At 40.2% G+C, this 24,004-nt stretch overlaps 1 protein-coding gene across 22 annotated transcripts in view; it reads left to right on the plus strand.

Annotated features, from left to right (window-relative positions):
• Window positions 1-24,004, plus strand: part of LOC147349347 (uncharacterized) — a 690,773-nt gene that overhangs the window by 135,312 nt on the left and 531,457 nt on the right. For 14 of the 22 annotated variants that reach the window (XR_015150389.1, XR_015150391.1, XR_015150388.1 and 11 more), the window contains one exon: window positions 15,141-15,245. The exons of 5 other annotated variants lie outside the window; for them this stretch is intronic. The gene's annotated coding sequence lies outside the window, so the exon portion shown is untranslated. Of the gene's footprint in view, window positions 1-5,838; window positions 5,922-15,140; window positions 15,246-21,589; window positions 21,962-24,004 lie in introns of those variants that run through there. 3 more of the 22 variants (XR_015150408.1, XR_015150410.1, XR_015150415.1) reach the window with 3 other exon arrangements.

Raw genomic sequence — 24,004 nt, forward strand, 5'->3', positions numbered from 1 at the left:
GACTGGCCATTCGAATGATTGAAATGTCAATCTGGATCTCAGAAGGAAATCTTGGGTTTGGGATAAGGCTTGGGGACATCAGCATGTAGAGAGTGGTGAAAGTCACCACCTTGGAGGACTTCATGTAGCATATAGAGAAAGGAAGAAGGAAAAAATACTGGTGAGAGCAAATCTTAGAGAACAAAAATGTGACGGGTAGAGGAAACATGGGGAAGGAAAATGAGATGTGGTCAATGTAGAGAAGAGACAGCAATGGAGTAGAAATCTTTCATAGTTTTCAAGCTGTGCATGCCATCATCTTCACAGAGATCCGGATGCACATTTGTTTTCTCATGAGTCCCCAAATTAAGAATAAGTTTGTGTTAATGAGTAGTTCTTATGCACGTAAATGAATTATGGGACGGAAAGAAAGATTGAGAATTGCAGCCATAGGTTAAAATAGCTAAGACATGAAAACTCTGCTACTTCTGCCAATTAAAATACTTGTAAATAATCTATAATCCCTTTCCTTCTAAGATTCAGAATGGACTTTAACTTTTTCATGGTGACTCAGGGCCTGTTTTGTGAATGTAAGAGAGTGAGCCTTAGAATAAATGACGACTTCAGGCAGTCATTTTAAGGATGATATATTTTTCAAAGGACTCCCATTGCTCTATGGCTAACTACTCAGTGGCTTTATGCCCCTGTCTCTCAGGGGTTATTGTGGTTTGTGGGCTCCCCACACTATGATTTTTTCCTCCTTGGTAGTTTTACTTTCTCCTCTCTTCAGGCACTCTTTCCAGCTGTCTGTGGGTCTACTTCCACTGTGTTCGTGACTCCCAGTTCCCCATCTGAGCTGGTTGTTGGCTGGCAGTCTCAGCTCCTTCTCTCTTTCCGCTGTAACTAGTGTATTAGTTTTCTGTGTCTATTGTAACAAATTACCGCACACTTTTTGGCTTAAAGTAACACAGATGTATTGTCTTAGAGTTCTAGAGGTGAGAAGTTTGAAATGGGTTTCCTGAGCGAAAACCAAGGTGCTCACAGGACTGCATGCTTTTATGGATGCGCTCACAGAGAATCTGTTCCTTATTCATTCCAGCTTCTAGAAACCAGCCCACATTCCTAGGCTTCTCATCCTCTGTGCATGTCTCAGAGCTGGCACTGTTCGAGTGAGTCCTCCTCATTTTGCTGCCTCTCTGCTTCTCTTCTTTCTGCCTCCCTCTTTCACTTATACTTCATCCACCCCAATAATCCAGGACCATTTTCCCATCTCAAGGTTAGTTGATTAGCAGCCTTAATTCTACCTGCTGTGTTAATTCCCCTTTGCCTAGAAGCATAGCATATTCAAAGATTATGAGAATCAAGACGCAGATGTCTTTTGGGGGGATCGGTGAGGGGGCTGTCTACCTACCTAGGAAAATACTAAAATATTTCAAGAAAAATTAAATTACCAAATAATGTGTGTAAAATCAGCCAAGGTATCTGTATCTCAGAAGACTATAATTTTGTGGTTGCTGTTTTGGCAGCTGTTTTAACCAGATTTGTGGGGCTTTTTTTCTCTTCAAACTTAAAGACTCTTCTGGAAGGTTAAATTTTATGAAACTTGACCATGAGATCAGAGAGGCAGAGGTTGCTCTCTGTCGATTTTTGTACTGGACCAAATTTTGAAGATTGTACTAAGTATTCAGACAGTACAAGGACTATTTCAAATATTCAACCAGTGAATAACAAATTACTGGTAGTTCTTAATGTTCCTAAGTCTGTGATGTCTAGCGTGTGGCATTTTGAAGTAGATTCCATAGTCATAAGTACCAAGGTCATTCCAGGGTCTTCAGGTTGTCTCTAAATTAGCATTCACTTTCTCCAAGAAGCAGGCATCAAGAAGGATTTTGTTTATGCTAGATTCTGCTCCAGGGTTGAAGTAGGAGCAGAAGTTTATAAATCTATTAAATTGAATTGCCCTGTAATCAACTATTTATCCTGTACTTGAGGGCTTCCCAGGGCTTCCCTGGTGGCTTAGATGGTAAAGCGTCTGCAGGCAATGCAGGAGACCTGGGTTCAGTCCCTGGGTCAGGAAGATCCCCTGGAGAAGGAACTGGCACCCCACTCCAGTACTCTTGCCTGGAAAATCCCATGGACTGAGGAGCCTGGTAGGCTGCAGTCCATGGGGTCGCAGAGAGTCGGACATAACTAACCGAGTTCAGTTGAGGGCTTCCCAGGTGGCGCTAGTGGTAAAGAACCTGCCTGTGATGCAGGAAGCATAAGAGACGTGGGTCTGAGCCGTGGGTCAGGAATATCCTCTGGAAGAGGGCATGGCAACCCACTCCAGTATTTTTGCCTGGAGAATCTCATGGACAGAGAAGCCTGAAGGGCTATGGTCCATGGGGTTACAAAGAGTCGGACACGACTGAAGCAATTTAGCACACATGCACAGGTTCAGTATTCTTTAACAGGGTGGGGAGAACAGTTGTGAAGATCATAGGGTGCACCAGGGTAGCCTTGAAAGGACAGCTCCATGATAAACCAATTTGACTTTTGTGAACAAGCCTGTAATTTGGCAACACATGGATTCAGACCAGTAGCCGAAGGATGAGATCTCAGCTCGATCTCTCCTTGAGCCACCGGAGCGGGCCTGAAAATAGTATGGGTATGTGTGAATTAAATGTGGCTAAATGGCTTCAGTTTAAATATAGATGGTGTAGCATTGTGTAAAATGCTAGTTTTGAATCAGACAGAGCAGGGTTTGAGGCACTTATTAGGCTGTGCCATTTTATTGTCTCTGTGCTGCGGGGCTTGCCTCAGGCTTGGGAGATCTGCTACATTTGATCTGTGCCCCAAGGAGTCTGAGGCCTCACCATGTCTGCTTTTCCTGCCTTTTCCTTCTCCTCGGAGTAAGAATTTTCATTATAAAGGCCTCCTTTCTGCCACTTACTCTTCCAGACTCGCTCCCTCTTTTTTATTCCCACACTTACACAGACACGTGTGCACACAGACACACACGTGTGAGCATGCACACATACACACATACAGATGAATTTATAATATGATAAACTATTACTCCAGAAGCAAGGATATTTCTAAGTATAAGGATCATTGGATATCAATTCCAGAAGGGTCTACATGGGGTACATCTACATCTACTCTTTGCAGAATCCCACCCACTCACCTCACGGCAATGACCTGAAGTCATAGATAAAACTTCATTGTCTTCAAAGTTCATTAGTTTTGCAATGTGATAAATTATTTTTAAATATTCTAAGTTTGAGGCAGTGTCAGAGATAATCTAGAATAGGGGTAAATATCCCACTCACTTTTAAGAAAATAAAAACTTGACAGGTGTCTGGCAGCCTTCAGAAGTCTTGAACCTCCTCTTTTTTTAGACATTTTCTTCCGGTTTACTTTAGAGAGAGTTTGGGAAAGTTTGAAAGCATGGATCTGAATTTCTCACTTTACTATGGAGAAAACTTAAGTATAACCTAAAACTAAGGCTCAGGTCCCCCAGCCGTGGCTCTCCCCTCTGAAACATGCTGCCTGATTCTGGAGATGAAAAGGATGCTTCACTTTCCTTTTCAAGGTCCCCATTGTGTTCTGGGGAGTGACCTACCTGATCCCTATCATGATTAATGTGGTTTCTGAAGCGTGAGATCTGATTATGACCCCATGTTGTTATATTTAATTACAAATCTCATTACGGCCCTGGCCATAACACCATGTAGCCCTCATTGCACTCCCCTTTGCTGATCTGACTGCCTGAAGGTCCATCTTTATGATTTACTCTAAATTGTTTTAGAATCGTAGACTTCTAGAGCTGGAAGGGAGGTTAGAGATCACAAAGTTCAATCCCCTCATTTTACAGATAAAATTACAGCGGCCCCAAAGAGAATAAGTCATCTTCCAAAGGTCACTCGGTAGATGTGGGATAGAAATGTGGGCCTCGGATCCCCAGGCCAGCGGTGGTTCTTCCCATACCACACTGCCCTGCTAGGTACCACACTTTATAACACCATCTCCTTATGCCCCTTACTTTGTACGATATGACAGCTTCATAACTTGCACAGGTTATATGGTACTGTTTTCCCCTTTACAAAGTTAGTTGCAAATTAAATCAGTATCATATTGTATTTTGAGTTTTGAGGTAGAAAATGCTTGGTCAAGATTATTCAGCCTGTTGGGCCTCAGTTTTAGTTTGCTAAAAAAATGCAGACTAACCTACTCTCTCTATGAATAAAGATATGCGTAAAATGATACCTAAGTAAACACAAGTATTGTCAAGTAAATACAAATCCAGACTTACATAAGAAACTTTATTTGAAAAGACACTACTGCAATAGGAGAATGCTCAGACCATAAGGTCTGTAAGCATTTCAAAAATCAGATAGAAAATGTTTTTTTTTGTTTGTTTTTTAACAAAGAGGAATAAACAAGGCTAGAAAGAAGTGGGTGTAGGGTACAGGAGGAATGTGTAGCATGTGGACAGTTCATCAGGGAATGTTTGTTTTTGTGGTCAGCTGATTTTCAGGAGGGGTCCTTAAGTAGATGCTGGCTGAGGCTGAGGTTGGGTCAAAGTTCAGTCTTGTCTAACTGGAAGAAGCCTGGAAGTTTGGACAAGTCCAGTTAGCAAGTGTTTGTTTTGTCCACACTAGTCTATGGCAAAAACAGTTCAGCTATTCAGTTATATGAGAGAAAATGAGAATTTGGAGGGCCTATGTCTAACTTTGTCATAGGTAAACAAGGAGGCCATCTGTGAAAATGTTATCTAAGTTATGTGGGGAAGGTTTTTTATTTTACAGTAAGCCATTTTCTGAAACATAAAGGGAGAGGGGACTTATTGACCATAGCTCTTTTCAAGGAGCACAGGGCTCAGGTAAAGTTCAGCATTAATGATGCTTAGTGATTTCAGTAAAGCTTTCTCATATCACATGCCTGGCTTTCTGACTTTCTCCTTGCTTTTGGACAGGGAAAGGTGGTAGCAGGTCTTGGCTTATATCAGAGAAAGTTAATTTACTAATCAACACTTGACAGATACTTCTTTGCCATCTTAAAATGAGCCTAAACACCTACTTATTCTATGGGGTCTCTACGTGAAGGGCATAAAGCATCATTATGCCTTTTTTTCTTCTCTTTATAAACACTGAGTAGTGCTTAGAATTGAATGGAGTAGGCAGGCTCTTTAGGATGAAAACTTTTGGCTCCATGAAGTACAGCATGCACCTTCCGTTGGCTTAGAAGCAGCCCAGCTATGAGTAATAATTCCTAAGATCATGTGAACCCTCTTGTAATGCTCTGCATTGAACCCAACTGAATGTGAGGCTCAGAATCCTGTGCAGTCAATTCCAAGGAGAGGAGGATGGATGGCAGGAGTCATTCCAATTCCCTCAAAATTTCTTGCAAGCCAAGAGGGGAGGCTGAAAGCTTTCCACTGTTTCTAAATCTGCTCCTGAGAATTACCATGGAGAACTTGCTAGCTATGTGAAACACTTGACCATTTTACTATGATGCTAAAAATCTAAAAAGAAGCAAAATGATTGCTGGAGGTCAGAATATAAGAAAGTTTATTCCATCTTTGATCAAGTCAGTCTTTGCCATCTCTGAACCTCAAGGTCAATAGGTAGTGTGCAAACTTAGTTACTCAATTGAGGCAGGCAGCAAAGTTCAACAGCACCTGACTTTTTGCTCCTGTATTCATTGTGGACAAAAAGCAGGGGTTTTTCTTTTCCTTTAAATTTTTTTTTTTAATTTTCACATAGTCTTACTGAGATTTTATTTTAAAATACTAAATAAATCACTGCAGCCAAAGAGAAACCCAGAGACACAGATAATGAAAGTCAAACTTGTTCTGACACTGCATCTTTTGCTTAGGGATCTCATATCACCGTTCTATATTCCTGGACAGTACAGAGGCACACGCTGAGCCTTTTGGCAGGACCCGTGTTACCTGAAGGGTAAGTAGGTCACTGCCTATTAACGGGGCTGGTTTGAAGGCGCTTGAAATCTCTCTGCTCCGTGCCTGCCTGCAATTCTACCAGTAGATTTATTCTTTTGAATAAATCCTGTACTAAAATGCACAATAGCCTGGGGGGAGGAGAGAGGTGAGAGAAATTAATCCGTCACTAGTCTAATTGTGATTCCATTTTTTGGAGCTAATTTGGATTCCAGGCAGGGTGGAAAAGACTTTCTAGGCTAGCTGAGCAGGTCCAAATGGCAAGATTGGCTTGCCCAGGGGCAAGGGTACAGGGTAATCAGACAACACTTCTCTCAGCCTCCCTCTGTCCTTTCCTTCCAACTCCCTTTCCAAATTTGTCTCTGACCCCAGAGGAAGGCAGTTTTTCCTCCATCTATTTGAGGCTAATCTCTTCACCTGTAGCGCCCATCACTTCATCTTATCTGAGACCATTCTTCATCACTCATTATCTTGCTTTCCTATAGATCCAATTTCGCTCTCTCCATTGATTCCTTCCATCAGTTTACAAATTAGCATAGATGTTTCCTTTCTTAAAAAAAAAAAAAAATCAGAACAAATGCCCAACTTTTCAAACAAGAAAGCAAAACATACCAAACCCGCAAATTTCAATTCCTTTTAACTTAGCCACTGTCCTACTTACCCTCGTAGGCAAGCTTTTTAAAGAGTCTCTAAGAATACAACTCCTTACATTGCAAATTATCAAAAAAAAAAAAAAATCAATGCTCAGAACAAATAACAGTGTTTTGTTTTGTTTTGTTTTTTAACATAACAAAAAATCTGGAGTTAGACTTTTACTGGTATTGGTCACTAATGCCATTAAGGATCAGTTTACTATTCTGTCATCGTCAGCACAATGGCTTTTCATCCGCAGATTTTTCACTCATGGTGCCCATACAGCTGCAGCAGCATCAGGTATCGTAACTGAGCTCAGATGGAGGAAGTGAGGAAATGGGCAATGCTTTTCACTCTCTAGACTATCCCTCTCCCCACTACTGCCATAGTTATTGTTATGTGAGAAATAAATATGTTTACCTTAGAAGACCCACAGCATATTTCCTGTTAGAGCTCATTGCCCTGGAAGGGTAATCCTTATTTTCAATGGAGATTCAGTGAATGGGTAGTGGTGTTTTAGCTTACCCTGTGAAGATATGCTGAGTGTGCTGTGCTAAGTCACCTCAGTTGTGTCCAATTCTTTGTGATCCTATGGACCATAGCCTGCCAGGCTCCTCTGTCCACAGGATTCTCCAGGCAAGAATACTGGAGTGGGTTGCTGTTCCTTCCTCCAGGGGATCTTCCTGAACCAGAGATAGAACCCGCATTTTTAATCAAAATTTTTATTTGAATTAAATAATTTTTGTGATGATAAAATGCAGGACGCTGAGAAAAAATGTTTTATTTAAACTACACAGATACAAAACATTTCTTACATGAGTCTTTTTCATTGCATTTTTAAAGGAAATCAGTTTCATAGGGATGTTGTATTTATAGAACATTAGGAGAGAGAGAGAGAATAGGGCAGAATTCAGACAATTGAATGCATACTTTCTGAAGCTACAGTCCTGATCCTCTTACATAATTCTCTTCAGTGTGTGAGATTTTCAAGTGTATTGAGGGCATGGTGGAAAAAAGATAATGTATCATTTCCAGTAACTGCCAAGTTTGGAGTTCGTATTAATTTCACTGTAAGGAAGCTATAAAGTACCATAGAGAACAGTTCATTGGTACCAGATAAATCACTACTAGATCAATTGAAGCCGAGTAAAGAAATACTATGTATGACTTAATGGTAGTGACAGAAGTGGTAAGGTATAATTCGGTTTGGGAAAGTTTTCCATATTTATAGCTCACTTTACACGTTTCCCAGAATTCCAGATGTTCTGTGAATTTTTTTTTTTTGGTAATTATTTAGAAGAATGTGAATGTGGTTGACTATTTTCAACACAGAAAAAAAAAAATGATTATAGGCTCTTTTGAATATTATCTGACCTGGCAAAGAGCTAGCTGCTGAACATAATCCCAGCCCTAATGCTTTCCAGTAAATAACTTGTAGAAGGAGAACAACCCAAGTCCAATTTTTATTTAGTTTATAAGTGATGGTTTAGTAAGAGAGGAATTCCAGCTTTACAATCTCCTGTCCTATTCCTTCTATAGTCTTGTCCAGGTGCCAATTGCAAACATTCTTCAGATTTGGGGACTTTTTTTTTTTTTTGGTAGCCTTTTTTTTTTTTGAGAAATATAATCGGGGAAGTTAAATTCTCAAAACTCAACAAGGGTAAGAAAAAACAAAAGACAGTATTTTGTTTCACCCCCATGTCACAAGAAAAAGAATTGTCCTGAAATAAACAAACAACAACAAAAAGAGCTACCTCGGAAGGTTCATATTTCCTGCTATATTGTTCCTGCTTAGGGAGTTGCTTCTCTCCTTAGATTCTTTTCTAATTTCTGCTGGCATTCAAGATGTCTCTTTTTCTCTGCCTCCGGGCCTGTCTGCTCCCCGAGGCTTTCCTTGTGCTTTTTCAAGTCTCTATTGTTTCTCAGGCTCCTTTCCCCACATCTAATCCTGGAGAACCTTGATAGCCGCTTACATGTCCCAGAGTTTGTGCAATTCATCTGTGCTGGGGAAGGAAGCTCCCTTATTTTATATCTGAGAGGCAGAAGCTGGAGAAGAGGAATAAGCAGGATTTCCAATCACAGTGTGTGTATGGGGGCGTTGTCCCTCAGTCATGTAGCCCGTAGCCCGCCAGGCTCATCTGTCCATGGGATTTCCCCAGCAAGAATACTGGAGTGGGTTGCCACTTTTTCCTCCAGGGGATCTTCCCCACCCAGGGATCAAACCTGTGTTCCCTACATCTCCTGCATTGGCAGATGGATTCTTTACCACCGAGCCATCTGGGAAGCCTCCCAATCATAGTAACTGATGTCTGTTGTCTCACTGTGATCCAGGCTCCTATAAGCGCATGGATGTAATAGTTCACTTAACTCACACAGCAGAACTACATTTATAAATGTAAAAATACTATACATTTATAGTATATTCCCAATGCACAGATGAGGAAGCTGAGCCCAGAGACCTTGGGTAACTTGCTCAAGTCTAAGATGTGTTGGAATTATGATTCAGGGCCAGGAAATGTGGTCTCAGAATCTGCTCTCTTAACAATGAGGCAACAGAATCCATATTTGATGTTATGACTTTATGAGCCAAAGCCCCAGCCTTCTTTGCGCTCACTGACTTTGCAGTCTTAAGCAGTTACTATTCACTACAAGTAAGACGAGATCACCAGACCGGAATCCTCAGTGGTGTGACATCACCTTGACTCTATGCAAAGGACCACATGTGCATCTGGAAGTAATACAGACTGTTACTACACAATGCAGTCTGATTGGCTTTGCTGGCTTAAATAAATGAGTACAATTTGTACTTGGAACCAGCTTCCCTTTTTCTGATCCCTTGGCCTGAACACTCTGGATAGTCTGTGTGCTTTTGTCTTATCTCACCCTGGTGATTGGGGGATGTGAAGGTCTGTCGCCGTGGTATCCCTGAGTTTCCAGGGCTTTCACAGGCTCCCAGTAGCAAGAGTCCAAGAACCCTTGCCCTCCTCTTCTGGTTTTGTCTCATCAGACAAATATGTTCACTGCTCTACTACTTCTGACCACGTAGGCCGTGACGAGTAGCATACTTCACCTTTGGACATAAACACGCAATATTTGCTCTGCTTTAGTGAGAGTACCTCCAAACCAGAATTTTAAAAGTTTTGCTTTGAAGTTCAATGTCTGTTTGGGTTTATTTCACCAACTGTTTTCTTTTATGTTAATTGAGTTCTAAGTAAAATGGAACTGTGTTTTCAATGAAACAAAGACAATTTATTGGGACTGATGAATAGAAACCATCCCATGTGTTCCATTCTGCATTTCTCAGGTGGATTTCCTAAAAAAAATACTGGTAAATGACTGGGCAATTGGATGGTGATGGTTGTGGTGTCTATAGGCTTTCGGATTTATGTACCCTGAACATTCTCATCAATCACGGAGTCAACTGCCCCCAGGGCAAGCTGACGCAGCACACAGTAGCTGGTTATTATCTCTGATCTTTAGATCATAATTACTCCAGAACAAATTAAAGAATACCTAGGAGCTCAGCCCTTCTCTGATGTTTATAGCTTCAGCATAAGAAAATCTAAGGGAAAAAAAAGTTAAATTTGATCTGAACCTAAGGGAAAGAGAAAAGCTTGTATTTCTAATTAAATTGCTGAGTTGGTTTCCAATCAATACACACCTGAAAAAGACTTGAAACAAAAGAAAATTAATATTTGCTTTGGTCTTGCTAGCTCCTTTTTCTTTCTTTCTTTTTTATATGAGTTTAAAGCAAAGGGAAGAGTCTCATTTAGATGATACACAGTGTCAGGGATAATAATGAATTTGCCTGCAATCAGAAATATCTCACCTGTTGTCCTAGTGGATGCAAAATTATACCTGGTTGTGTAGCAATTCTTTCTGTATCACTCCATAAAACTGAACGCGAGTAAGTTAAATTCTGTGTATATGTTTATAGCCACAGGAAAGATCACAAATTAAAATGAGGAAGCAGGTCGTTCACTATGGGTTTCTAAGAGGTGGAAAGATTAATTCCATAGATAGTACATCTGAAAACCAGTAGTGTTCAGAATATTTCTTTATGGGAAAAATTTCAGAAGATATCCTAAAATGTATAAAAAAAAAACCTGCAGGTTCCTTGAAAATAAATGTTCGTTCTATGATTTTAACTCCTACCATTTTCCCCTTTGGGGCCACTTCTGGGCATCTTGTGTGAGTCAAGATGCTGAGACATACAGTTTCAGTTATTCTTGACATTCTGACTGCAGCTGAATATTTCAAGTTCAGATGATGAGAAAGGTCTCTATAAGGCATTACAACTGGGTACATATCAAGACTCTGGTTACACAGAAAAGAAGAGGCAACATTGCTCTATCACAGTAGTGGGCCCATTCAAAGTGGTCTTAAAATGCGGTCTGCTTTTAGATTTTCAGTGTATATTGTCTTGAGTATAAATGACAACTTCACTGGGGATTTGAGGAATGTACCTGCCAGTCTGAGGCCTCATTGAGAACATTTTGAAATTGACAGTTTTTCTTTGTTGTTTTTAGCTACCACTGATCTAGAATTCATGGCACCCCACTCCAGTACTCTTGCCTGGAAAATCCCATGGATGGAGGAGCCTGGTGTGCTACAGTCCATGGGGTCGCTGAGAGTTGGACACGACTGAGCAACTTCACTTTGATTTTTCACTCTTATGCATTGGAGAAGGAAATGGCAACCTACTCCAGTGTTCTTGCCTTGAGGATCCCAGGGACAGGGGAGCCTGGTGGGCTGCCATCTATGGGGTCACACAGAGACGGACACGACTGAAGCGACTTAGCAGCAGCAGCAGCAGCAGATCTAGAATTTGGAGAAGGCAATGGCAACCCACTCCAGTACTCTTGCCTGGAAAATCCCGTGGACAGAGGAGCCTGGTAGGCTACAGCCCATGGGGTCACGAAGAGTCAGACATGAGTGAGCGACTTCACTTTCACTTTTCACTTTCATGCATTGGAGAAAGAAATGGCAACCCACTCCAGTGTTCTTGCCTGGAGAATCCCAGGGATGGGGGAGCCTGGTGGGCTGCCGTCTATGGGATCTCACAGAGTCAGACACAACTGAAGCGACTTAGCAGCAGCAACAGCAGATCTAGAATTTATTTATTTTTCATTTATACATTGTGAAGCTTCAAAAACAGAAGCATAGAGGGAATATTATGATGAACTCACGGGTACCTGCCACTCAGCTCTTCATTTTGCCAGTGGAATTGGATCTGGTATTGTCTGTCTTGTCTTACACTGGTTTAGAGAATACAGAAGTCCTTTGGACTCTCTCTTCCTATCAAATAGCCCTGAAAGGTGAAGTCATCACCACTGCTGAGTTCCTTCTTTGTAGCTATCCAGCTCTTAATGCATGTCATCTTCTATCCTAATGCAGTCATTTCCAGTTGTTTCATTTTTCAGAGTACCTTTTTTCTTTTCTTTTCTTTTTGGCACAACTCTTTTTGTCTCATGTCTATTTAGAGTTCACATGTGCATTGGGGAGCAGTCATGAGGTCAGGTGTGTCCCCGGGGCACAGCGAAGAAAACCAGGGCAACCAGACATGTGCACAAGCTCCTTTCCAGAGATACCTGTGACATGGAATGAGGCAGAGGGAGAGCTCGAAGATGGAAACTGCCAGGCTTAGTCTTTCGAGAGTATTTCAATAAGCTCCTTATGTATGTTAAACTAGATGCCTCCCCTCAGGCTAAGGCTTTAAGAAAAGCAAATAGATTTCTTTCACAGAAAGATGGTGCTTTTCAGTTGGCTGCCTCTGTGCCGGGCCCTGGGGTGTAGCCAGGTGAGTTTCAGCGAGTCCTTTAAGAACCATTTCTCAGTTCACTGTGGCCTTTTGGGTCTTGTGATCGAAAAACACATTGGCTTTCCAAGCTAGCTGCTTTGAGGGCTCATCTCTAAGGTGCAAGTCTTAAAAGCTGAGGTACCAGATTTAGGGTTTAAATCGCTTGCCCCTCAGGGGTTTTGAGTTCCATCCCTACCGTGGGTTGCTATGCAGGGGGTTGGATGTATAGCAAGATTGTGTCTCAGCCTCTCCTACTCATTTCGATGTGGGTTTTTTCTTATCTACATTATGTGCAGGAGTTGCTCAGCTAGCTTAGAGGTTTCTTTCAGAGGAAATTGTTCTGTGTGCAGTGTAGACTTGGTGTATCTGTGGGAGGAGGTTAGTTTAGGATCCTCCCATGTTGCAAGCTCAAACCAAAAATCTCAAGTTTTCTTGTGCATCCTAAAGTCATTGCTAAAGGTTCCTTGTCATAGTAGAAGAAACCTTTCCAGATATCTATTTTCTTTCTGCCCAAAATGTTTTCTGCTTCTCTCTTTCTGCTTATAAGATCTGAGGTGTACCCAGTGACTTTGGAATAGCCCTTCATATAATGGAAAGTAGTTACACTCTACTCCTACTATCAAAACTACATTACAGAGTACGAAATGGTAAAAAACATAAAAGGCAAGTTGAAAAACCAAAATTGGTGTGTGCATCCTATGGATATGGATTCTCTCTACTCTGAAATGAGACCAGCTTTTAGACATCAATGATGTAAACAATGACTCACTCGAAGAGGGTTTGTCCATTTTCATAATGTTGCCTGCAGGCACAAAAAGGAGAAACAAATAAGAATATGTAAGACTCATTCGTGAGCAAGAAAGACCAAGCCACAGGTCTTTCTTTTACAAGCATAGCAGGATGCCGTGCTCTGCTCTCTTGACCATGTAAACATCGTCCCTTCAAAAGTGGTGATCATTTTTTCTCATCCCTTTTACTCCCCTTTCCCCACCTTATCCTCTCTCCAAGTGTGTTGCGGGTCCTTCAATAATATTGCTTCAGAAGCATGTTAAGAGTAGCAAACAATACTAGCAAGGTGAAGCTTCTCCCCTGCAAACTCCATTTATTATTAAATAATGCAAAGAAATAGGGCTATTAGATTTCCTGGCTTGAATTTAAGGACCACCAGCATAAAAGGGAAACTGAGTGTTGAACATATGGTATAGCAGCAGGCTGAAGTGGAGACACTGAGAATTGTCTTTGTTCAAGCTGATATAACAGAACACAATAGTCTCAGTGGCTTATAAACAGCAGACATTTATTTCTCACAATTCTGGAGGCAGGAAATCTGATGTCAAGGTGCCAGCATGGTTAGGTTCTGAAAAGAACCTTCTTCTGGCTTGCAGATGACCATTTTCTCATTGTGTTCTCACATGGTGGAGAGAGCAATCATCTCTTCAATGTCTTGTCTAATAAGGGCACTAATCCTATTCATGGGAGCTCCACCCTCATAACCTAATCACCTTACAAAGGCCTAACCTTCTAATACCATCTTATTGGCGATTAGGGTTTCAATATATAATTTTGGGAGGGGGGCACAAACATTCAGTCCACAACAAGAAGAGAATCAAAGAGGGTGGCTGAACATCTGGAAAGGACTCTATAATGTTGGAAAGGTGATGCAAAGTGATGTTTCTGACCTCCTCTGGACTCAAGGGCACTCCCAGGTCTGTAATAATATGAGTTTACACAGTTTTTTGCAAAAGTTCCTAGTCAGAGTGACAAAGTAACATAGAATATCACTGTCAACACTTTGATCTGGAGTCACAGCCAAATGTCACCGTTCTCCATTCTGCATTCTCAGATAGATCCTGTTTATTCATATGCTGATTTTGAGCTTCCTGCTGGCTCTAGCTGATACCTTTGCATCATTGTTTGAGATCCAGAAGGAACAGAGATAATTTATCCAAGACATATCTTTGCAGAATTATGTTAAACTTTTCTCAAAAATATAATAAATGCTCACTGATCAAAATGTAAACAAATGAAAAAGAACATATATGACACAAAAATCACTCTAATTCCTACATTCAAAGGAATTCCTGTATTGTTACCTCTTGCTAAAAATCTCGATGTAGAATTGATGCTTTCTAATTGTGGTGTTGGAGAAGACTCTTGAGAGTCCCTTGGAGAGCAAGGAGATCCAACCAGTCAATCCTAAAGGAAATCAACCCTGTCTATTCATTGGAAGGACTGATGCTCGAGCTGAAGTGCCAATACTTTGGCCACCTGATGCAAAGAGACAACTCATTGGAAGAGACCCGGATGCTGGGAAAGATTGAAGGCAAAGGAAAAGTGGAGGGGGGCGTGGAGCAGAGGATGAGATGTTACGTAGCATCACTGATTCAATGGACATGAATTTGAGTGAATTCTGGCAGATAGTGGAAAACAGAAGAGCCTTGTGTGCTGTAGTCCATAGGGTTGCAAAGAGCTGGACACGACTTAGCAACCGAAGAATAACAACAACAAAAACTTCAAAACTCAATAAGTTAAAAAACGAGTCATTTATTAATGCTCCTGGGTTTACAAGTCAGCTGGGTAGCACTTCTGATTTGGACCGGGGATGGCTGATTTCAGGCTGGGCTCCTTTTTGAATCTATCATTAGCTGATGGGGCAGCTGGGGGCAGCTGGGAGCTTCCCAGTGTCTGGCTGGTCTAGGATGGCCTCAGCATGAATGACTTGTCTCTGTTCCACACAGTCTCCCATCTTCCAGGAGGCTAACCCAGGTTTATTATTTCTCCTGGCAGAAGTAGCATTCTGAGAGGGAAGGGAGAAATGTTTAAGGACCCTTGAGGTCTAAGCTGGAAGCTGGCACCGTGTCAACTCAGTTGAATTCTACTGGATATCAAAGGGTAAGGAAATAACCTTTAATTCTTGGTGGTAGATGCTCCAAAGACACATTGCAAAGGAAAAAGTGGAACACTGAGGCTCTTTCTACAATTAACCTACAACTCCTTGAAATTTATGTGTATACAGAGATGTAAGTAAGATAAGTAGAGAAATATTTATATGAAGATACAGATAAACATAAAATTCAAATCTAAAACTAGTTATAAAAATTTATATACATGAAATATATGTATAAGTAACTATGCTTTTAAATATTAATCATTACATAAATTATAATATATAAATGTATAATTATATAATGTCTAATATATATTATAATTATAATTGTTATAAATAATATATACATAATTTATATACTAAGATTATGGACCATAATATTCTGAATTTATTTCATGCTCTACCAGAGCTATTTATTATTTTGTAAAATGTTTGAAAATATTATTCTAGTGGTGCAAAATACCTAATTGTATAAATAAGCTATAATATTTTAAACTATGTATGAGCCACTTTTATTTCATTCAGTTTTTTCAAACTTTCATTCTATTTTAATTATACATTATGGTTAAAAAAAAGCAGTGAGCAGTAAATTCTCTTCAAAATAAAATTAAATACTTTTGTAACATGATAAAACACAAAAGGCAATGATCACAAATAACTTAAAAATATAAAATATTCACTAAAGAATTCACAAGTAAACAAACGATAATAAAATCCAAGCCATAGTAAATAATTCTGGGAAAGAGGGAGGGGTGAATTGAAAATGTGATTGTCTCCTTGTCTTGCATGAGAAAAGGCCTTACACAGTATCTTTGTATATGATTCTCCTCTGAAGTACATTGCGTAGAGAAAGTCTCACATATAATGCCATACAGATAGGCAAAAATGTCATAATGGGCTTATTTATAAAAATAACAAAGCTGGAAACATTCAAAATGCCTATCAACAAGAGAAGAGAACAATACATTACGTACAGCAGCAAAATCTAATGAACTCCACTGTAGTTTGGAGCAGAGCTCTGACACTAGGCTGCCCAAGTTCATACGGAACGCCAGCTCTTAAAATCTGCCTGACTATGAGTAACATACTTAGCCACTCCTTATCACATTTTCCATTTTCCTCATCCCAAAGGTGAGAATAGTAATAGGATCTACCTCATTGTTTCTTGTAAACAATAATTGTAAATACATGTGAATTATTTATAATGGTCCCTCACACATAGCTCTCAAATACTGCCTATCATTTCAGGAAGGGCTTTTTGTTTGCTTGTTTTGCTTTTAGTTTTGTTTTGTTTTGTTTTGTTTTCAGATGAGAAAGAAACATATTTTGTTATCACAAATCAAAAAATTGTTAGGTGGCGTCATTTTTATCCATCTTGCTTTCAGATACAATTGTTCCCTCCTTGGAAGTTTGTAGTTCCTTCTGCCTGGAATGCCTTTCACTTTATCCACCTAGTATTTCATTTATTTTCTCAAATTTCGTGTTCTCAGTGAAGCTACACTGACCATGCTGTTCAGAATTGCAGACCCAATCTCCATTGCTGCTAGTTCTAATTTCCCCTACTCTGCTCGATTTTCATTCCCCATCTCATCTTCTAAAATACTGTATATTCCCTTTTTAGTTACGCTTAGTGTTTAGCACCTGGCTGATCTCTAGAATCCAAGCTCCTTATGGGCTGGAATTTTTATTTTGTTCAATGTGAATTCAGAAAACTAAAAGAGTGTCTGGCACATAATAGGCACTCAAATTTTTTGTTAAATGAGTAGATTTGAATTCTTACCTAAGAACTATCTGGTCGCAGTCTTGTGAAAGTCACTTAAGTGTTTGAGCCCCAGTTTCCTTCTCTGTTTTTTGGAGATGAGAACACCTGTGTTGGAAGTTTGTTGTAATGATCCAAGGTGACACCTTGGAGGTAGTCCATACAGTTCTGACACATTTATGGGGAGAGAGAATGTAACATCCCCTCACTGCCCTCCCCTTCTCTTTCCCTACATTATCATCATCGACAGTCTCCATTAAAATTACTGAGCTGGAGAAGGAAATGGCAACCCACTCCAGTATTCTTGCCTGGAGCATCCCGTGGACAGAGGAACCTGGTGGGCTCGCAAAGAGTCAGACACGACTGAGACTAACACTTTCGCTTTATAAATAATGTGTACTATAAAGTTAAAATCTCAAGCATGGATTAAGTGCTAAACGTACAGAGGAAGGCCATGTTATGGGTGAGGAGAGGGGAAGACAGGGAGAGTCCCAAGACGAAATAGGAAAGATAAGAGTGGAAGGTCAGGGAGTGTGGAGAGCCTGCGTTCAGGTTTTGGATTGCTGATATCCAAATGGATGCCTTGCCAGTGCTTAGCTACTCTCAATTTACTTTCATGTATGAAAATTGGGGATAATAATATCTTCTTTTTGAGTTTGAATGGAGAATTAAATGAGGTAATTTTTGTAATAGCATCTGGACTGTGCTGTCACACAGAACTTGAAAAAAGAGAGTTAGTTGAATCTGAGGAGGCACTTGGTTCTTACCTAGATGAGGAGAATTTCAACATTGAGAGAAGGTGGAAACAGAGGAAGGAATCAGAGAAATTTATAAATGCAGTGAGATCCAAGACATAGATGGAGTCCATTTTGGTTCTATGAATTTTGCCTTTATATGCTTCTATAAGAATTCATGAGAATAAAAACATTTGTTTTAGCCAGACAAGGCTAAAGGTCTTCAATTTCATGTAAATGTCTGAAAGTATTCAGGGGACAGTGGCAAACCTTAAGAGCATTTTGAGCATGGAATTCATAAGGTGAGAACTCTGCTTCAGTGAGACTGATTAATATGACAGCAACTGTGCAGGCTCCATTGAAAGAGAAGAGACTCCAGGCAGTGAAACCAATCCCTACTGGGTGCCTGGCGCTTAACCAATATTTGCTGAATTAATTGAATATTAAAGCATGTATTTGCATTTTGTTAGGTGCACTATTCACCATTCTAATTGGTGTCTAGAGACATTATGCACGTGATAAAGCTTTGCTTACTCTTTCCATCTCTGATGCATGTAATGGGAATGAAGAAAATGGACATTTCCAGTGACTCTCAGATTGACATACTGTCTCCTCTTTGCCTCATTTGAAATGCAGTGATTGAAAGTCAAATTTAAAGGCTAGAGAAGATTGCATTAAGTCATTAAATAAAATGTCCCTTGAGGCCAAAGGTATGATGGGATGTAAATAGCCACTTGTCAGCAATATGGGATTAACCACCTTAAACCTTTTCCTTTTTTTTTTTTTTGCCTAACAAAATGATGGGTCTTGCAAAACGGAGCAGGCTTCTGGTTTGAAGTGATCTTTTGTTGACACTTGTGTGCCCTAGTGGAGCTGGCATCCCGATTTGTTGAGTGGGCGCTCAGCCAACTTGCGAATGGGCCTGAGCACAGGCAGCCGGTCTTTGTGACTGACGTGCATTGATTATGCAGGATGTCAGGATAGTAAAGTTGAAATGGCCGTCTGTCCTCGGCTTCTGTGCTGGCCATGGAAGGGATGGGCTGTCAGGAGTCCAGCTTTCAGCTCAATTAATTCCAAAAAATAAGAATTAGCTTCTGCAGTGAATTGCCGCAAATTAATATGCTTAGGAAATCAGAATCGGTAGTCCTCCAAAAGACAGAGCAGGGTCCTTTACTTTATGACTGTTTTTGTATAAAGCAAAGGACAGACTTTATAATTTAAAAAAAAAGAAAAGAATCATCCCACCCCCACCCCCAGGTTTTGTTATTTTGCAGTCTCTCTCCCTGCCATGGGTCTGGTTCTAAGCAATAGCTGAATTTTACTCATGTTTTCTAAGACAGCAAGGAAGTCTAGGGCAGTGCCATTTTTAAGTCTTCTGACTTTTTTGTGTGTGCTTGCTCTGATGAAAAGAAATAATCTAAAGGCACAGAATCAAAACTTCAGCTGTTGGCATATTAAGTCAAATGTTCCAGTTCTAAAGATTCTGGAAGTGGCTCTCTAAATTTTGGGTCTCTTCAGGTTCTTTCTAAAGAGCCCAATAGACGAATCGTATTTACCCATTCCAGAATGCATGTGATGATCTCTTGGGTTTGTATTGTATTGAACCGGCTCCATCAGACAGTAAACTGCTGAAGGGCATCACCCCTTTTTCATGGACATGCCTCTAGTCACTAACATTGTCTGGCATTTGCCAGGTGCTTGGTAAATATTTTTTAAATCAATGTATGCAACTCATTATGCAGGATCTGTTTGGAGGGGTTCAGGGGACACAGAAGAAGGCAGCACGGGGAACAGAAATGCAATTCACTCAACTATAAAGCACCAGGCAAGCGATAGGTTCTTTATACATACCTAGGTATTCCGTACCCAGCTTTTAATTAACAGCTTAGATGTCACTGTCTTTACTCAGCAAATCTTCAAAATGATTCAGGTCTGGTTTAGTTGTCCGTCCTATATGTCCCATCTATCAAGTCTATTCTAATTGCTCATATATAGGCTATGCCTCCTCACAGGACTGCAAAACCCATGAGGGTGGGAACAGCATCTTCCTTGTTCACTACTGTAGCCTGAGGGCCTGTGATATCGCCTACTTCTTTAGTCTCTACAGTGGGTTGTTTGGTTTTGTCTTTACAAGCTTTCCATGATGGAAGCATTAAAATTCAGGCAAGAAAAGTGAGGTTCATAGTTTACATGACTTAAAGTCAAGAAGCTTATAAGTGGCAATTGTTCTTGCTGTTTAGTTACTAAGTTGTGTCCAATTCTTTTGTAACCCCATGGACTGTAGCCCCCCCTCCCCCCCCCCGCCAGGCTCCTCTGTCCATGGGATTTTCCAGACAAGAATACTGGAGTGGGTTGCCATTTCCTCCTCCAGGGGATCTTCCTGACCCCAGGATCAAACCTGCGTCTCTTGCGTCTCCTGCATTGGCAGGAGGATGCCTTACCACTGAGCCATCTGGGAAACCCTATAAATGGCAGAGCCTGAATTAAATCCAGATCTAGCCCCAGTCTACATTGTTTCAACTATTCAACACTGCTCTGCTACTTTATGACAGTAATGGTTCTGTGCCTAGAGCATGTGAAATGTTCATGCAAAGAGAAAAATGTTGCTAGAGATGATGTACTCAGGGAAGCCCACAGATCTGCCGCCTGAGATACAGAAGCTTGCAGTCTTATGTTGACCATTCTTAATATAGTAATGTTGCTCCCGTCCCTTGCAACTGCATCTCCTTAGCTTTATGTTTGTTTTCAATATTTCATTTATAAAAGTAAACTCAGTGCCTGGACATCTGGGTATATAGGCAAACAATAAGATATCATACATTTCAATTTCAACATGAGCCGGAGGGACTCTCTATCAAATCAGGCAAAAAGCCTGACTGGAAAGAAGGGATAAAATTTTATCAAGAGAATATATTAAAAAACAGATGGAATTGGGAAATAGGTACAAGAACAAATCACACACGCAGTACCTCTGCTGCCCCGAACTATATTGTTTAAGCGTAGACTACAGATTCCTAAAGCCAATCTAAGGACAAAATAAAAGAAAAGTGGACAAACATCCTCAGGGTAACTTTAAGTTAGTCTGTTAAGTCTTCTCCTAGTGCTCCCTGTTGCATAGTCAGAGTCTTAGGAGACAAGAAACAAAGTTTCAGAATTTGTTTACTAGCCTAGTAGGAAAAGAAGATAGAGAAATAGGGAGAAACAGAATGCCTTCAGACTAATGTTACTCAGAGCTACTATCTTTACTAAGGTGGAAGAAAGGGTAACAAAAAAAATTTAAATTTATGTCTTCTGCATATCAACCATGACACTTTTTGAAAAACCTTCAAAGATATTTCAAATGTCTCCATTTGTTATCATCTTGGAATAAACATGGCTGAACAACAAACTGTGCTTTCAGAATTTGTCCTGATAATGCACAAGACAAGGGGTCCAGGTTGATAAGAGTTCTTTTCTTTAATATACTGTAAAGCACATTTATTTTTTAAACCTCTGCCTTGTACATTAGTATGATTTGAGAAGAAATTTGAGATTATTTAGCCCAACATTTCACTTCAAAGATCAGAGGTTTAAACATTTGACAACATTAAGCAACTCTTCCCGCCATGCCCTGCTATCCTGGATCCCTAAAAGAAGTTCTAGATTTAGTGTTGGTTTTATGGCAGAGATACCACCTTTACCTGACTGGTAGTTCTCCCCAGAGGGTCAAAGTTCACAAGACGTTGGTCACCTTGGGTTATGTCAGTCCAAGTTTTCTTGACCTCTTAAGCCAAGTTGAGGTGGTATTACTTGGGCAATACTATAGAGTTCCATGCCCCAGTTTATAATATTAAGTATCTATTTCTCTGCTTCTCAGGTGGCTCAGTGATAAAGAATTCACCTGCCAAGCAGGAGAATTGGATTCGATCCCTGGGTTGGGGAGATCCCTTGAAGAAGGAAATGGCAACCCACTCCAGTAATGTTGCCTGGAGAATTCCATGGCCAGAGGAGCCTGGAGGGGTTACAGTCCACAGAATCACAAAAGAGTCAGACATGACTGAGGGACTAAACAGCAACAAAATCTATTTCTCTGTCTACAATAATTACTGGGGCATAGTAGGAATGGGCACAGGGAGGCACATATAGGAAAAGAGGAATATAAAAATGCATAGTTTTTATACATTCATGTAAAATAGGGGCATGGGTAGGGGCATATGGGAATTCTCTGTACTAGCTTTTCAATTTTTTGTAAATCAAGCTAAAAAAATAAAGTATATTTTGTAAACAAATAAGTAAGTAAATAAGTAGTAAAGGCTGCAATCTGCAGGGTTTTTGCTGCCTACATTTTCCCTGGTCCCTTAAATGTTTTATTCTAGGTCCAAAGCTGCTTAGCTAACTGAAATCCCAAGTTGATACCTACAGGTAGAAAATACCTGTTAGTTCTCTTGTAGACTAAATAGAAACCTCAATCCCTAGTGCTTAGAGCTACCTTTAGGTAATATTCTGCAAAAAAAGAAAAGGAAAGAAACTAACAACAAAAAATGGTAGGGTCTTGTTTGAGTAACATGGTCTCGGAATATTTCTACCTTAAATCTTGTAGGTAGCATAGATTTCCTGAGGCCAGCATTTATAGTGATTCTTTTACTCTCTGAGGTTTCCAAGTAGGATGAATTTTATGTGCAATTATGGAGAAGAAAATTATATTTATATAGGGATCATGCTTTGTTGTTATCATCATGATTATGAACCAAAAAAACTAAAATTTGTTTGCATCCTAACCAGAAATAAATAAATAAAGCTACTAAGAACAGGGAGTATGATTTAGGAGGAGAATGACAAAAAAATCGTTGTTGTGTTATTTTATGTTCAGAAAATGAATACATCGCTGCTTAACGTTATGGAGCAATATAAACCAGCTTCGGCTATTTCTCTTGAGGAAAGCGATGAACCGGTTGAAAGTAAAAAGGATGCAAAATAAATAGCACCGCTAACAGACATGCCGTCCCCTCAGTCGTGTGTCTGTGCATTGTGTGCATCAGAGATGTTTTATTTTGTTGGTATGTACCAATACATTATTCAGAAATATTATGAGCTCATATTCAGAACTATACTTCTAAAAGAAATCTGCAATGAGAGCAAGAACCCATAGCATATTAAATTTATAGGATGTGGAGAAGTTAATAAATCATTTTTTATTAAGGCTAGATTTCCCCCTTTTCTTTGACACAGTGATATATGCATGCAACTAAATATTGTAAACCCAATATTTGGGTGCATGTGGATGAAAGTAAAAATATTCAGCTATTAATAAAAATTATTTCCTAAGGCATATATATTCATGTGGGGGATTAGTTCAGTCTGAGCTCTATTCTTTTAAAAAGAACATTAAAAGGCAAAGTCCTTGCTGCTCAAGTCACCTTCCTCCAGCTCCCTACTTTGCCTCTCTCAGCTGGAAAACTACCTCAATTCTCTCCTCTATTTGGGGTGACAAGACCTCCTGATCCTGTGACTTAAATGAAAAGCTGAAAAGGTTCTTATTTCCTCTCGTACAGAGTCAGCCATTTTGAACACATTTGTATTCACAGTGCTGTTCGCAGTCAGACCAGACTGCATTCCACACGCCGAGTCTCTGATGCTGGAATCAGGGACTGGCCGTGCAGCCGGTCCTGGCGCAGCCGAGTTACCTTCACATCCATCTCTCCCGCAATCTGTAGCCAGAGGACACGCCTGGGGACCTGGGCACTGTGCTTTGTGCAGGCTCTCCCCCTTGCGTTTCCTTACAGATGTGAGCAAAGGAGAATGCAAAATGGGGCATTTTGACTACATTAATAAATGCAGGCATGAATGTTGTGAGTGGTACATAGTAAGTGAAAAACAACCGAAATCAGCCTTGGCTAATTATGTAAGGACTGTGGGTAAATCTCCTTCCTCCCTCTCTTCCCAAATTCTACTTTCTCTCTGTGTTCTTAAGAAAGGCATTTGAATTCAGGTTCCCTGTATAGCAATGGTGATTGCCCACATATAATCTAATTTTTTACCACATAAATATAGTTTTCCAAGAGTGCGTGCATGTACGTGTTTGCATAAAATGACTCATAAACTACCGAAAGTCCCAGGAGAAGTGGAAGTGATCCTCCAAAGGCAAAATGATTCTGATGCTATTCACAGTACAGAGACCTTCTAATAGATTATAGACTGCAGGTTGTATTTTTCTTAGGGAAGGATGTTAGGGGTTGAAATACTACTCTCCTGCAGCATTATTGTGAAGTTATGAATCTCTGAGAGAGGTGGT

This window comes from Bos grunniens, chromosome 21 (genome assembly GCF_055505025.1).
Source record: "Bos grunniens cultivar Pamir isolate PY7600 chromosome 21, Bosgru_T2T1.0, whole genome shotgun sequence".
Taxonomy (NCBI): domain Eukaryota; kingdom Metazoa; phylum Chordata; class Mammalia; order Artiodactyla; family Bovidae; genus Bos; species Bos grunniens.